We start from the raw sequence: 17,036 nt of genomic DNA, 5'->3' as shown, positions 1-17,036 counted from the left end.
GACAGGCTGGAGAGCTGAGCAGAGAGGAACCTCCTGAGGTTCAACAAGGGCAAGTGCAGAGTCCTGCACCTAGGGAGAAATAACCCTAGGCACCAGTACAAGGAGGGGGGCTGACCTTCTGGAGAGCAGCTTTGCAGAGAAGGACCTGGGAGTGCTGGTGGATGACAAGTTGACCGTGAGCCAGCAATGTGCCCTTGTGGCCAAGAAGGCCAATGGTCTCCTGGGGTGCATTAGGAAGACTGTTGCCAGCAGGTCGAGGGAGGTGATCCTGCCCTTCTACTCAGCCCTGGGGAGGCCTCATCTCGAGTACTGTGTCCAGTTCTGGGCTCCCCAGGACATGAGAGACATGGAGCTACTGCAGAGAGCCCAGCAGAGGGCTACGAAGATGATCAGAGGGCTGGAGCACCTGCCCTGTGAGGAACAGCTGCGAGAGCTGGGCCTGTTCAGCCTGGGGAAGAGAAGACTGAGGGGGGATCTTATCAATGTGTGTAAGTACCTGAAGGGAGGGTGTCAGGGGGATGGGTACAAACTCTTTTCAGTTGCCCCATGTGACAGGACAAGAGGCAGTGGGCAGAAATTGGAGCACAGGCAGTTCTGCCTGAGCGTGAGGGGGAATTTCTTCCCTGTGAGAGTGACGGAGCACGGGAACAGGTTGCCCAGAGAGGTTGTGGAGGGAGTGTACTGCTCTGGAGATATTCAAGGCCCGCCCGAATGCAACCCTGTCTAACATGCTGTAGGTGACCCTGCTGAGCAGGGAGGTTGGACTAGATGATCTCCAGAGGTCCTTCCAACCCTTCTGACCTTACTGATCCTATGATTCTACTTTTTATTTTTTTTTAACTGTGGATTTGAGTTTTCTGTTATGCAGATCAAGAAAGTCTCATCATTCCTCCTTTTCCTGATTTTCCTGTTTTTTCCCTTCATTTACACAGGTCTGGTGTGGGATTTTTTGAGGCTTCAGTTCTACCCTCAGTTGAGTTGCTCTTAACTCAGTCCCGAGTTCCTAAATCTCTAATCCCTGTAATTTGCTAGTGGTCACTGCTGACAGAACTGAGAGCACATTACCTGAGCAGCGTTCAGCCAAAGAGTGCAAAGGAAGATTTTCTTTTTCTTTTTTTTTTTTTTTTTTAATGTATTGTGTGACTTGCTATAATACAGCATAGTACTCATTGAAACAGTCTGATATATAAAAAGACTGTACTCCTACCTCCTACCCTTGCGCTTAATCTTCCAGCATGAATAATAAAAACGCCACATCCTCCTAGCCCTGTCCTCGTCCCTTTTGTAGGGGGGAGCCGTAATGAGTGCTGCATTGTCTGATTCTGTGAGCAAAGACCTCCATGAAACAGCTGGGGTTCCTCTGCAGTGTGCTAAAAGGGTGTTGAGAACACAGATGTACAGAAGCTTGTGGGAAGACTTAAAATTTTACATATTGCTGAAGACTCTTAATCTTGGCTTGCACTCAAGTTCTTGCAGTGATGGGTAGCATACTGTGGTATATTTAATAGGCTGAAAACTTTACTACATTAACTGTGTAGACTAGACCCAAGTTTATTACTTTACTGAAACATCATTCATACAAATCTTTCTGGATGCCTATTGGAAGATTAAGTTCAGTTGTACAGTTCTATATTTTAAAACTTTGTTTCTATTCCCCAAATCAAACTCCAACTTCTGCTATGAAGACCCAAAGATGCCTAATGTTGCTTACAGCTCACGCTAGGGATGACTCTTATGCCCACGGCTGAAGTTCTTGGATCTTGATCAGCCAGCCCATGTGGTTTGTTGGTTGGCATAAGACCAAAGCCACTGTGCATCCTGTCTCCTGTGTGCCCTGGCGCAGTGCCTCCAGGAGTGTCAGCTCCGTAATACACCAACTTCCCAGGAACTTGCAAATGTCACTAATGCCTGCTGGAAAATAGTCACAATGTTAGACAACAGCATTAAAGCATTAAATAATTTATAAGATCCTAACGTGAAATGTATTTGTAATTTCTCTTACTAATGCTTGCTTTCAATTTTTCCTCCCTCTTTCTTTTCTGGCAGATTACCATTGAATTGGATAATGCTGAGGTTTTAGTTTTATTTATTTTCTACGGTGTTGTTTCTATGGTGTTTGTTTTATGAATAGCACTGTGATGTGTCCTGTTGTCTCTTCAGCACTGACTCTTTTGATACGTATGCATTGTGTCAGTGAATCAGTTGAGTTTTTAGTCTGCCATGTGTCTATGCTGGGAATTGTTACCATAACTAATTCCATATGATATTACTTTGAATATCAGTCCAAGTATAGTTATAATTTCTGGCAGTCTGCGATCATCTGTTGTCATAATAGTTCTCATAAAGTTTAGGACCAGATACGAGTGCCTTTGAAATATAAACTGCAGTAAGCACGATTAGAAAGTTGTCATTTAGCCCCCCACAGTGATTACTGCGTACTCTACGAAAAGGTTCTTTTAGCCATTTGAAAATCAAGGTACTGAGTTTTAATGGCATTCGTGTGTAACTTTGAAAAAATTGTCAAAAGCCAGCTGGAGAAGACCCTAAATGATTTGTCTTTACTTAATGACTAGTGAGAGTCATTACTCATTTCCCAAGGTACTTCATGCACATGAGACTAAAAAGGGCAGGGCCCTTCTGTGGAAACTGTATGGCTTTCTTTACAGAAAAAAATGACTCTCATGCTATTCATGAAGATACCTAGCTATCTTTCCTGTTGCATCTTAGTCAGGTTTGGTGTATACAGCCGCGTAAAATGTTAGGATGTGTTACAAAAGCAGTGTGGTGTAACTTTATGAAAATTACTGACTTCTAAAGCTAGCTTCCAATCATAAAAAACGTCGTTTCAGTTGGCAGTACAACAGCCCGGTTCATGTTTATGCTATATGCAGTTGTTTAAAAGGTGGAAAAGCCTTATTTGAATGAGGACTTCAGTTTAACTGAAATTAAGCTTTCTAAGGACTTTAAGTGGTCTGTTTTGTTGAGACACTATTATATAGGGGTAGAATTAGTTGAGTTTAGCTTTCTGTGTTGCAGTAGCTTCCTCAGGCATCTCAAAAAGAAAAAAAAAGTAATATGAACACTACATTTGAGATTCTTTTTGCATAAATGTATAATTCTGTGAAAGTGATTGATTGGTGCTTTATTCTACTGAAATACCAGGGGAAAAAAACATTTTCCTCTTTGTAGCTTGTTTCGTGCATTCTCTCCCAAGCCAACCTTTTATTTGGAACAAAATTCAACCACTTAATGCTTAAAATGTTACTCTTATTTAATAGAATAGATAATGACATATGCTGTAAATTATTTTCTGTAAAACTTCTGGAAATTCATCAACTGAATTTATCTGTGTGGACTTCATTTTGAGAACCAAGTAATATTTGAGGATCTCAGCTGTTGAAATGGATTTGAGAACCTAGCTGTTGGTCACAAAAGTAGACCTCAGCAAGCATGTCCCGCAGTGCTTGAGTTGAAAGACTTCTGGAGGGGAGAGTTTAAAAAAAACCTAATTTCTCATGAGAACAAACCAGAGTAGTATTTGGGGGGGAGGGGGGGGTTGTAATTTTTTTTTTTTAACCTGTGGGTTGGGACAGTAAAGCTCCAGCTTTGCCATGTTCCTATGTCACAAGTCAGTACCATCACCTCTGTCTGCTCTGAGGTTCCCTCTTTAGTAGTTCTGACTACTTTGGAGCAGAAGCTCCATTCTGTGTCTGTGATGCCTTTCCTGAAAGAAAAAAAAATATTTCAAGAGTCTTCCATCAAAAGTTTCAGTTACAAAGAAACTGCATTTTCCAATGACAAACTTTCATGAGAAAATCTTTAATGAGAGCTACTCAGAACATTCAGTCTGCTGTTCATGGCAGTCTTTTACTTTTAGCATGCATTTCCTGTTAATTTTCATAGAAGAAAACTGATGAGCACGATGTGTTTAGAGAGTGAGTCTCGCTTCTGTTCTGCGTGATCCTTGTTTCTTGTGGTGGAAGGCCGCTTACTCTAGTGGAATTGCTTCTGAGCTGGAAGAGAATGAGGAGGCTCAGGTGTGTCTCCAGGTGTCACACCAAACTTAATATTGGTTAGCTACAGGGGTGCTTTAGTGTCTAACCTTTTGTGTAATATATTTTTTTTTCTTTTCTTTTATTTTTTAAACTAAGATTTTTTTTTCTCTTCTTACCTGAGAACTGAAAATACTTCACCAGGGATGTGCTGTTTTTGAATAGTTCATCTGTAGCATGTTAACATTTCTATCAAGTGCTAGCCCCCTTACATTTATATGGTACTACAGCTTCCTGGAGTAAAGTATATAATTCATCTTGGAGGAACTTCAGACAGAAATTTGAATTGTTTAATTGCAAATTATTTCATAATATGAAAATCTCCCCCTTTAGTTGCTGGGTGTAGTCTGCTGTCTTTGCCTGTGATAAATCAGGCAGAGTGTGCAGAGCAATTCAGAGTTTGGTCTGAAGGAAGCGAAGGAGGAAGGTTCCTTGGTGGAATGGTGCCCTGGATGGAGCAGGTGTGTTTACAACTCAGAAATGAGCATCATCTGTTCATAAGGAGGATTTCAGACTGTGGTTCGAATCACTGAGAATTCTCAAAGGAAATCCTTGTGTTTCCTCTTTTTTTTAATTATTAATTATTTATTTTTTATCCCCCTGGCAACTGTAAACATTTAGGGCAAAGAATAAAAGAACACAGAAAGCTCCATTATTGATAAAATTATTAACTTCCCTGTCTGTCAAGCTCTAGGTAGTTTAATTTTTCTGATCAGCTGAAATGCTTCTTGTTCCCCCAGGATAAAACCATATTAGAGTAACTGTCCTGTGGCATAGCTGCATTATAATTTCACAGTATGTAGATGAGATTGCATGTGTACATAGATCTATGTATCTTACAGTCACTACTGCAAGATAATTTTAGTGGGGGCTTCAGATGCACTTACGCAATGAATTTTAATAATAAAAAAAGTACATCTATTATCAGATGAAGTAGAAGGTAAGTTGAAGTTGGAGACACTTTCTGTCTGCGGACAGGGAGTGCCCTTTTCACTGGTGAATAATGCTGGAATCCACCGTGGCATGCCGGAAATCCCCTGCAAAACAGGAAGAATTGTGACTGCCTGTAACCATACGTGTCAGTCGGCACCTCTGTGTAACAGTAGCTGGCAAATCTGATTTTCTGAAGTACTTGCAATACTAGAGAAGTGCTGTGGAAATGAAGGGAAGGAGTAATATGTTTTAATCCAATTGGCCTTACACTGGCCTAGTTCATTTACTTTCTCTTAAGGGATTTATCTTAAAGGTAGCTTTTGGTGTCATTGTTGGAAAGGAGCAGCAGGAAGGAATCTCTGTCCTCTAGGGAAGGTGGTATGATGTGTCACTTGTTTTTAACATCTGTTAATATGGTCTGAAGACCATGAACCTTCCTGGTACTACTATGGTGATAGAATTTTTAAGCTTTCACAGGTGTTTTTCAAAATCTGCAACATCTAGTATTGAGGGCAGCCCTCACAGTAAAGGTTTCTTCTGGAGACAGAAATTATGATATACTGAAAATGAAATTTATTTTTTCACTATTGCCAAAACACTCAGGTTCCTGTAAACTGTTAACATGCACAGACCTTTGGGATGGGGTATGTATAGACTGTTATTAAAAGAAAGAGCAAAAAAGGTGTCTTGGAAGGTGGAAGAAAAGCATGATTGGTTTTAATAGAAAACCAAAACCAGGTGCTGCTCTGGGTATTCAAGTCATGATCTTAGGGAGCTGTATGTTCAGAGCTTGTCTTTCTGTTTCCACTCTGAGCTCCTGGTGCTGCAACTTTGTGAACTTTGCAAACTAAATTTTTCTCAAGTGTTGTCAACTGTGAATCTTGACACGATTGCTTTTAGCTCAATCCATAACCTACAATGAAGTCCAAACACCATATAAGTGCAGATTTTGTAGTGCTCCAAATCTCAGGTTGAGATGATTGCATGAATCTTAGGTTCTCTGTGATCCAGGAGCACGACTCCAGTAGCAAATCACTCCCCCACTCTAAAGCATCTCTGCCTCTCACGCCAAGTTTGGGGTCTACTTTCCTTGGATTTAGGTAGGTGCCAGGAGTCTTTAGGCACTAAGATGTATGTGCCCCGAAGAAAGGGGCTGGTACTACGGAAGGGTGAGTAGGGAAGAAGTGTTAGCCTTCTCCTGCAGGTGGCATTCGCATGATACCAAATGTGACTGGGAGATGTCCTACTTTATTTTTCTTTTTTCCTCCCTACATTGCGGTGAACTGCTCCATTGGGCACCTGCCAACATTCAAGCAGCAGTTACATAAGAGGAGCTTTTTTTCCTGGAATTTAGGCCTGCTGCTGATGTGTGACCTTCAGCAGTAATTGCCAATAAACGTGGTGGAGCTGTTTACAGTTACTTCAGCCTGTGCTGAGGCTGCCAAGAGCCGAGGCTGCAGCGGTAGCTGCTGCGGTTGTACGGCTGCTGGTTCTTCTCAGGATAATGCTGTTCCCATATGATTGGATCTGCTTTTTTATTTTTCAAATTGTCTTCCTGAAGAGAGAGCTCAGTCAAACTCGTTCCTCTGCAGAGCTGGTGGTGATCTGTCCCTGAGCCTAAATCCCGGGCAGGGATGATCCCTGGCCCATCGTCTTTGCACATAGGTAGCAAAAACCAAAAAGATTAGATCCAGCAAATCTCCAAGCACCCTGAGTTTGCACTGTAGTTATTTAGCTCAGAAGACTTTTACCATTTGTAAATAACTGATATAAGTAAAACTTCTATTAAAAGGCCAATGGGTTTGTTGGATTAAGTAATGACATCTGTTAACTTCTTTATTCAGTTAATAAACAGTATCCAGCAAAATACACCTGCAAACCTAGTTGATACAGTTTTGGATTTGGGACTTTTTTTATGTCTTCACTTTGGTCTTGAGGTTTCAAGTAGGTGAAAAGAGAACTGAAAATACTGCTTCAAAGGGTTTCACTGAAATAACCTTTTCAGTGATGTTTATCAATGATAAACTGTAAAACTACATTAGAACAGTTGCGTAAGGTGCAAAATATGTCCTATTTTGTGGATCTTTTAATTGGATTTGGAAGATTTTTTTAATCTTCTAAGTGCTGGAGAGAAGCAATTGTAAATTATTTTCCTGGTAGAGAGAGTTTACCCCACAGTCATTTCTCTTGTGTATTTTGCATTTGGACAGTGCTTTACTTGTTATGTCTCAAGTAGAGGAAATGCAGGCTCTAATAAATTTTTGTGGGCTGCCTTTTTTTTTTTTTTTTCCCTCTTCACAAATGCTGCAATCTTTGGACTGTTTTTATTGCACAAATTAGAACTGTAATTTGTAAGCTCTTTGAAACAGGAGACTGGAGTGTTTCTTATAGTAATTTGTTAAAATATTTGCACCATGTTAACAGCAGATTAAAGCTACCAGTGTAAAATGTGTAGCAAAGGTAGTTTTTATTTATTTACTGTAAATGGCTTGAAAGATTGAGAAGAGGAGCAAGTGAGATTTAATTCCCACTGAAGGTCAGTGGCATGTAAGAGACTGAGCTCTTTAACTTGAGGAAACCTAGACCAAATAAAACATGCCTTTGATACTGCAAACTCTGGAAAATTAAAGAAGGATTGGCCGTATGTGTATCTTGGTGACCTTTCAGCTTAGACACTGGCAGTCTATGGGCCAAATTTCCCACCTGGAGGTCTGGCAGTGCACAGAGGCTCTGCAGATGCAGGGAGGTGGGGCGAGGGGAAGTTCAGCCACCTCCCTGATCCACGTGTGCGTGCATGCGCACGCATGTGTGCAGAGGTGAGCAGGCGTAAGCGTGTGGTTGCAGGTGTGCCACATGGTGCGGCTGCCCCCCTCCTCTCTCTGCAAATCCTGCAGGCCATGCACGAGAGCTGCAGGAGCCATGCACCGTAACAGAATACTGTTCCACATCTGACACTGATGCTTAATTTATGTCAGTGTAAAATCCTCTGTTGCATTCTAAAAATATAATGCATGGTAACTTTGATACGGATCTGTTACAATGATGAACTGTAATGTGGGAAGAATTTTTCAAGCAGGTTCAGTGCTTTTGGTTCTCAACTATTCCCTGCTGCCCTGAAACTTATCCATAGCAAGTCAAATACATTTTTGACAAACACACCTACGTATCGTCTGCAGAGGCTAAAATTTCCCATCCAATACAAATTTTTTCTCAGTTTTACAAGGTAACGATACTGGCTTTACGAAGGAGGATTTGCAAGTAAATAACCTACACTGGTGGATATTTCTCTTCTCATGGAGTTCATCTGTCATTATCGAAGAATTATGAAGACCAGCCAAATAATTTGTTCTAACTTATTTTCATGAATCAGGACATGAATAAGAACACTTTGCTTTGGGTATTTCCAGTAAGAGCGATAGTGAATATATCCTACAGAGAAGGGAAATTCAGAAGAGAGGAAAGAAGTGGAAAGGGTCTTCTAGGATTGTATTTAAACAACCAATCCTAACTTCAGTGCCAGTTGATACAGGAGATGATAGTGTAAGAATTAAGGTAGATAAAGTAAAGGGCAGTAATTTGCTAATAAGCTCTATTGCAGATCTTTATTACTATTCTTTACATCTGGATATACAACCTAGCTATCAAAAGCTTAATTTGATATTTGACTGATTGACTGTGTAGTTTTGTTTTTTCCTTATTTCCTCTGTTATGCCAAATAGGTCTCCGCATCACCCCAGTAATTAGATGATTTATGCATGAAATTGGGACAGTTTTGGAATTCACAGATTTTGAGACCAGAAGGGACCATTAAGTAATTTAACTTGACTTCCTACCCAGTGCAGACATCTCGTTTCTCCCAGTTGCTTCTGTGTTGAGCCAAATACATTCAATTTGACTAAACTGCTTCAAAATACTCGGTGTTGATCTTGAAGACCTTCAAAGATGGATGTCTGTTTATAGCAGTGCATTGCACTAGCTAGTCATCTCTGTGTCTGCTTTAGAGTGCCCAGATAAAAAGTGGCCTTAAGGAGACATGATAGTTTGGAAACTGGCATGGAAGTGTGAAAGTCAGTGTGAGGTTTGCCAGCATGTTTGTCATTTCAACTTAGAGATGGTCTGAAGTGGAGGAAATGGGTTTGTGCTCTTATGTGCGCTGTCCATTTTACGTCAAAATTACAAAGCTTAGTGAGGCTGAAGAGAAAAGGATTGGGTTTTTGAAAGCATTTCTAAGCTCACATAACATGCAACTTTTCCTGATGAGATTATTTTCCACCTGTTTTTTTTTTTTTTTTAATATTACAATATGAGATTTTTAATATTACAATATGAAATTTTTTTCTATCCTCTTTTACTGAAACCATTCCTGGGAGGACACCCAGTCCATATGAATTGGAATCTCCATCTACTTTGTAAATGCATTTCAAGCTTGTTCAGAGAGCCTTTGTTTTAGGTGTTTACTAGATAGGTGAGTTAAAATATCAAGAGAAGTAATCCTGAGTCTTTAAATGAAAATCTTTCTTCGTTTCCTCAAACCCTTTCATTTTAGGTAAAGTACTTATTGTTTGAATTTTCTGTGAAAGATTGGCTTATACAAATTTGGTCTTTTTTTTAAGCAAATGAAACCAACTTTCACACCTTCCTCAAAACTGTAAAAGATAGACAAAAATCTCTTCTACATGTGCACTCTATTTTTAGATCCTCATTCTGAGGAGTAACAAGTTCACATGAGCTCTCATTGACTTTAGTTGTTGAGGTGGATCTGCTCTTGAGTCAGATAAAGACCATTCTGGGAAACAAAATGTGCAGATTGTCTAGGAAACCCTAACGTATCTGTTGGGGAAACGAATGTTAGAAGCATTCCAGTCACCAATAGGTCAAAGAAATTGTGATTCTCCTATTATGGGTAGTGAAGAGAGCTTTATTCAGCAACCTGCAGGAATGGAAACTTCAAAAGAAGGAGGAGTTTTTATACAGTAAGTTGAAAGGAACTTTTCCTACTGCTAGCAAAAAGGAAGACTACTGCACTTTTCTCTGACCCTGCCACCCATTACATTTTAGTTTAAAAGCTGGCTGCTGTATCTGTGGTGCTCACCTGGCCTCTATTAGTGAAGTGTGTTGGTATTTTACACACTTTAATGTCCTATTTCCCCTTCCTTCCATCCATCATGCTTAACAGGTGGAGAACTGAGGTGTAGGGAGGCACAAGAAAGTTAGCAGAATTACTTACTCATTCTACACTTTCTCTATGTTCAATTCTCCTTGTGAAGTAATTAGCTCATACTTTAAGTTTGTGGAAGTGGTACTGCAAAGGATATCACAATAACTATAACTCAATAATTCTATGCTACTTTAGCTCACTTTGCCTCACAATTTCAGTATTTTGGGTTTATGCTCTTACTGAAAGAGTGTTGAAGGCCTAGGTAAGTTGAAATGCTCCAGCGGAGCATTGCCTGGTGCAGCCCTGCTGCCTGCAGATGAGTTTGGGCTGGGTTCTGTCATGCTGTTCTAGCTATACGTGCTGTCACTGTCAAAGGGGGAAGGCACAGAAATTTGCTAACTAAAATGCTTGCTTTTCCCTTCTCAGTTTAAGTTGAAAAGATCAAATTAATTGCATGCTGATTCTTTATCTCTGCCAGTTTTCAGTCGCAAAATATTCATATATGTTTGAATTTGTGGCCATGGCATAAGCCTGAGAATAAAGGAGGTTTCGCATTTGGAATCGAGATTCCAATGTGTTCTCTTGTCCCATCGTGTCTATTTGACCTCTCTGCTTCAGTTTCCCCTTCCCTGGAAGGGAAGGTACCTAATTTCCTTTAGAGCAATATGCACATTTTACTCGCTGTTGCGGATGAGATGACTTAGTAATAACAGGAATTTTTTGCTTTGTTCTGAAGCAAGCTGTACTGACTGTGTCTGCAATCCAAACAGCGCACCCAGACTAACTAATGACTTGACATGGCCTTTCCAATATCCAGCCCACAAGCAACAAGGGTGTACTCGATAACGTGCACTCGGCAGGAACTGTGTGTTCCTCTGCATAAACGAAGTTCTTCCTGTTAACTTTTGCTTCTCTGGCTTAAATACTGTGTTCCAGTCTGACCATGAAAGAAACGGTTTCCATACTTGTGAGGTTTCCAAGAGCGGTGACAATGCAAGGAAATGGCATACCAAAGGCCATGCGAGTTAGCCGAGAGGAAAGTCTGTTGGGAGAAGAATGGAGAACTGTTCTTCCTGACTATGCCTGTATACAGAGCACCTAAATGGAAAATGTTAGTTCCCCTGCCCTTTTCCTAAGAAGTGAAATCCTTCCATATTTAGATTTCTAGATTCCAATGGCCTTGTTTTTTTGCCATGGATTTCCTAGGCTGCAGCAGATATTGGGTTAAAATCCACAGTCACTCTCACAACCCATGCTTGAATTGTCTGACTAGTTTGTGTGCCTTTTAGGCAGAGATGGACAATGGTGGCTGGCTTAATTTGATATTACTGTATTGTAAAAGACTTCTGAGTGTCTGTTTCTGAGAAGCTAAATCAATTTACCCACTGTTAAGCAGACAGTTTCATTTGAGTGTTTAGTTCTGTGTTGAACGTTTAAGTTCTGCTAAATGAAAGTTTCCTGTCTTGATCTATTTCAATGTGATGATCAGCATTTTAAATTTGAAAAACTGTTACCATTAAACTTCTTATTTTGTTGCTCGTATTTTACACTATATTACCTATTTTTTGTCTCAGGAAAAGAATGTTTGTAAATGAGAATCCACTGAAAACATTATTTTAAATAAGATTCTAAATATGTCTTTTAGTGACACACAGCATTTATCCCTTCAGCTACTCCACTGGGGATAAATGCATTATGTTCACTGTGCGCGAATCGCAAACACCTTGTTGCAGTCGAAGCAAGCTGTCCAGCAGCGCCTTTCTGAGTTGCAGGCCTGTCTGCAGCTGCAGCTTAAGCTTTTTGCTTCTGCCTTCATGTTTGTGCAGAGTAGTTTGGGCTGTTCAAAGGACACCTGCTAAATTTTCAGAAGGTAGCGCTTTTAGAAGCATGGTGGGTGGGTGTAAACAGTAATTATACCATAATTCATTTGTGGTGATTAAGCTCAAGTCATACTTTCTAGCTCCCTTCCCCGTAAGTGTTGACCACTAGATTTCTGTTAAAATGAAAGAATCTTGAAGAATGACTAATTTTTCTGCATTTTACTTTCAACTAGCTGCCGCAACCTCCAGAAACGGAAAGCTCTATAGAGGTGTGTTATCCACCTATATTTGTACAACAGGCAAATATTGGTGTTTTGAAATAGTCCTGGTGGAGTGTCTTGTTGGTTAAAAAAAAAAAAAAAAAAATCTGTGAAATGTGTGTTCCTGCGTGGTATAGATAGTGGAAAAGTTAGCAGATTTATTCAAGTGGCTCAATCTAATACAGAATCAGCCTGATAATCTGAAATAATTTCTACATTAAAGCATGTAAATCAATCCCAAATCTTTGTTCCTAGACAAAGTAAGAGACTCCGAGGACTGATGGTTTAACCAATCCAGGGTATGATTGGTCAGGAAATGGAGGTAGCAAAAGAACTTTGTGGACATTTCGTAGTTCCAGAATTGCTGGGTGTCCTGTTTAAAATGTGTGAAACAATGGTGACTTGACTTCATTGAGATTACTAGCTCTTCTGTGAATTGGGTGTTAGGGGACGTTTTGTTTGAGATAGCCCAACGTTAGTCGTTAGTTCATATAAGACAGATTATTTGCCAAAAATAAGAAATAAGGATAAAAAAAAAAAAAAAAAAAAAAAAAAAAAAACTTGAATTGTTTTGGAGTTAATGGGACATCCAGAGGTGCTGTTGGTAGATTATACCACTGGATAATATAATACTGCAAATCTAATTAAAAACTATATGGAAGTCCAAGTCTAGGAGGCTGTTGGATTTGTTTTGAAATCACAAAGAGAAAAAAAATGCAGTTTATGGTGTTCTGCGGTTTTTTTATTAGTATTTTTTGTGGAAGACTGTTTAAATGTGAAGTGAAACAGTTGGTGGTCATAGAATGACTTTGAGATGCGTCAGGGTAGGCTCCTGGTTGAACTGTGTCCCTGGACAGAGTGATGGTTACTCTGCACTTTCAGAATGCTTTTTAAGTGACGAGAACTTGACATACTTTCAATTTACAAAGTGTGAGTTCTAATCTGTGGAAAATTTCTGAAGATTTGCTTCTTTTAGATACTTAATACCTGAAATAAAAGAGAGATTTGATTTGGAAATGTGAACGTGCTATCGGACTTTGTTCAGTAAATCAGAGTAAAGCCTCGCTGAAATTTTGAAACGCAGCCATGGCATTGGAATGAAAATCCTATAGGTTTTGTCAGAAGCCCTCTGCAGTCTCAAAAGAGCTTCACTGACCACAACTGGATATGTTGTACCATAGGTACTAAAGTACCTATCTTTCCATGAGAAGTGTGTGTGTAGTGGGGAGGGGTGTTTGTGTGCATAAGTGTGTGTATATATGTATATGTGTGCATGGATGTAGTGCATGGTTTCGACTCCTGGAAACTTTTGTGTTCTCAGTTTCTGTCAAATTAGATAGACTTTGTGTTTTCCTTAAATCCCTGAGAATGTGTTGGCATACATGCATGCCACGTGTGGTCTGCTGGTGAGTGTCAAAGCAGACTGATTATGTACTGTTAGAGCTAATTAAGACCTGATGTTTTGTTTAGACAGCTTGCCACTTGATCTTCCTTATCTCCCCCCTTTGCTTTCAGCTGTGACTTTCCTTAATATTTTCCATGAGTGCAAAGATTTTAGTGTCTCTTTAGTGTTGCTCTGCTTTAAAATGACATTTCTGCATGCGCAGCAGGAGCTTGATCAAAGTCTACCACAGAGGCAACTGGAGGATCATAGAAGGGTATGTACAGCAGTCAAGCACTCTTAAAATTAATCCACTACCTTTTCCTTTTAAATGGTGAAGTACAAATCATGTAGGAAACATCTGTGGTGGTTGTCAATCTCCTAGAAAGTCTAAAACTAGCAGCTCTGCTTATGAAACAAGATACATGGGCAGCTCCCATTGTATTAAATGGGAGCTGGGGTTGCTCGGTCGCTTAGAATGAAACCTCAGCTCCTGGCCTGGTCTCTTCATGCTTCTAAAGTATTCCCTTTGGTTACAGACTCATAAAGTGAGATTAATCAGGCCTTGTGGAGTTTGCTTATTTTGGACTCCCAAACCCCCCTGTCTCTTCATAAACAGTAAAGCTGCAGAATCAGCACTGCTGGTTCACTACAGTATTTCTCACTTTTTTTCTGCTCTTGTAGCCAGGAACAGAATCACAGCAACTTACAGCTGCTTATCTCTTTGGTTTTATTAAATATTCTCTGTAATACAGTTTCAATGCTGGTAACAGGGTTTTGTTAACACTTGGAGTTGTTTGTATCTGTTCTATTGATATACATCCAATGATGTTTGTATACTACTTACTGTTAGTTTACCTTGATGATGAATGCAGATGAAGCTGAATGCTGCTGGATTTTCTAGGTAGCATGTTTAATTTTTCTTAATGCTGTCAGACATCTGATATTTGTTTGCATACTATACGCATCAGTGATACATAATAGTAACATGATGGTTAAAGAGCTGTTCTGAAGCCAAGCACTGCAGCTGAATTGATTAAAACATATCTTAAATACCACATATTTTTTCTCCCCTTAATTTCAGTCACATTTTTATACCCTTATTAGCTAACACAGTGCTTTTGAGTAATTAAATAGAAAACTAAGGTTTTTTTTCCTCAGCTAGAATTGCATATGACACTGGATGTGACTAGCTGGCCAGAACTTTGAACCTGTGGATCAGCATGCTTTCCTTTCTGACTAGAAATGACAGATGCTTCCTACCTGTTCCCACTTAGATTTTCTGGTTAGCTTGTCCTCTTTTGGATATAGTTTTAGCTCAGTAAGAAAGCAGATGTGCTGCCCGTCTGTCACAAGGGCAGGAATTACCTATGAGCTTTGTCCTCTCACTTGAACTATTTTGACCGTGAAGTCAAAGTTGTCGTCTTCTCCACAGTGGACTGGAAAGAAAGGCTAGAGAAATCCAATAGGCTCTAGTTAACTATCTGGATTCAGAAAGAGGTGGAGTTTACTGAACAGCATTTCTTGTAGTTGGATGTGTGTTAACATCTTCATAGTAAGTTGTAAAAATGACCATTTTTAAATGCCAGTTGCCATGACAACTGCTAGTTAGTTCAATGGAAAAGAAAAAGGTAATATGCAAACTCTCATTGTAACTTGATTTTGGCACAGGGCTATACAAATATAACAAGTTTCCTTTCTAATCAGTACACGTGCAGAAGAAAGATGTAGTTTAGGGGGGCTTTTTGTCTGCCTTGACCTTGTTCTGTCATGCATTGCTCACTACCTGCTAGACCGAGAGCAGAGAGAGCAGCTAAAGTAATATGTTGTGTACTAAACAGCAGCCCGGCCTTGCTGGACTAGCTGCACTGGGGTGAGAATCTGCTTGAGCCTTTGAGTTGGTCTCTTTCCTCTCCAACATATGCACAATTTGGCCCAAGTAGTGATGGCAGGTGTATGCCCCTTAAAGTACTGATCTTTATATATATATATATATATATATATATATATATATGTATATACTTTTGCTTCAAAGTGACTTGCTTTTTTATTTGGACTTTTGGAAGCAACTGGCTGGAAAGCTATCCTAGTGTTTATTTTTGCATCTCATCGCCCTTTCTCTTCCTCTGTCCTCTCTGACTCTGTAGGATACAGCTCATATGTAGCAGCTTTCATACTAATAATCTCTAGGAGCATCTTTAATCTGCTAAACAGTATGGAGAGAAGCAGAAGGCTGTAGCCTGACACTAGCATCAGCCTTACAGAAAGAGCAGTGGTCTCTGACAAACTTGCAGAGAAGTGTTTAGCTGCTTAGTTTAGAAGCAATTTCTGATTTTTTTTTTTTTTTTTGAGGGATTTTAATTTCCAGACAGCCTGCTACTGTGATAGGGAGAGGAGCCCAAGTGAACAGGTTTCGCAAATCCTGGGAAAGTTCTGTTGCACTGCAGGTGTCTTTCCAACTCATTGCTGTATCAGAATTTATCTAATCTATCTTTGTGTGTGCCTTTGAGTATCAAAAACATCTGGCCTGATAGTACTGGAGTTTTGTATGACCTAATGAACACTTGTATTTACTTACTTGTTTTTGAAAGACCTCTTGTGAAAGTGTTAAAAGTAAGGCTTCACTTACATATTATTAAACTGTTGTTAATGACATTTTGAATCTATAGCCAAACAACAAATGAGATCTGAAATACAGCTGGAAATCAGTGTTGAGCACTTGTTTCCTAAAACAAACACTTCAGTTAGTATGAAATTATTTGTGGCTAGCTTTCTTTTTTATTTATTTTTTTTTTCTACCACCACCCCCAAATCCGGTCTCAGGGTGGTAAGTCTGTAATCACAGGCCGTGTCTGTTAGCAGAGTGGTAGCTTGCAGTTAATAAATGCTGGTCTTTAGGCACAAAGACCTTACAGAAATTAATCCAGTGGTGGTGTTCCTGTACCCCATCCATTCCTGGTCATGCTGCCAGCTTTTCTATGGCTAAATTACTAGGAATTCTTCTTAAAATCTTAGAGGGGAACAGTGCAGGATCCATAGGCTAATGCAGAAGCTGGCAAGCGATGTCCATTAACAAAAACCGCACGTACTTGGGGCAAAACTTGTGGGCACTGCCAGCCAATGCACGGCCGCAGAGCTGGAGCTCGTGTGGATGCAGCCAGCGGCGGTGGCCGACCCTGGTCCGTGGTGGGTGCTGCCCCTGGCTTCAGCCAGCGACGCAGGGCCGCGATGAGCAGCGCGCAGCCCTGCAGCACTTGCCAAAAGGCAAAAGAGTGCCGGCGGGAGGAGATGGGAGTTTGGGAGTCTCACCAAACTGTCCCTAATGTTACTTTTTCTGTGCTCCTCCTCTTCCTTTGTGCTGGTGGTGTACAGATTCTGCTTTTTTACGTTTAATGCTAAGATAATAGTCTGTCTTACAAATTTTTTAAAATG

The 17,036-nt window shown here is 40.1% G+C and overlaps 1 protein-coding gene across 1 annotated transcript in view; it reads left to right on the top strand.

Annotated features, from left to right (window-relative positions):
• Positions 1–17,036, top strand: part of ITPR1 (inositol 1,4,5-trisphosphate receptor type 1) — a 188,199-nt gene that overhangs the window by 104,258 nt on the left and 66,905 nt on the right. The window lies entirely within an intron of this gene.

Source organism: Rhea pennata, chromosome 12 (genome assembly GCF_028389875.1).
Source record: "Rhea pennata isolate bPtePen1 chromosome 12, bPtePen1.pri, whole genome shotgun sequence".
NCBI classification, from domain to species: domain Eukaryota; kingdom Metazoa; phylum Chordata; class Aves; order Rheiformes; family Rheidae; genus Rhea; species Rhea pennata.
This window is presented reverse-complemented; position numbering and strand designations above follow the sequence as displayed.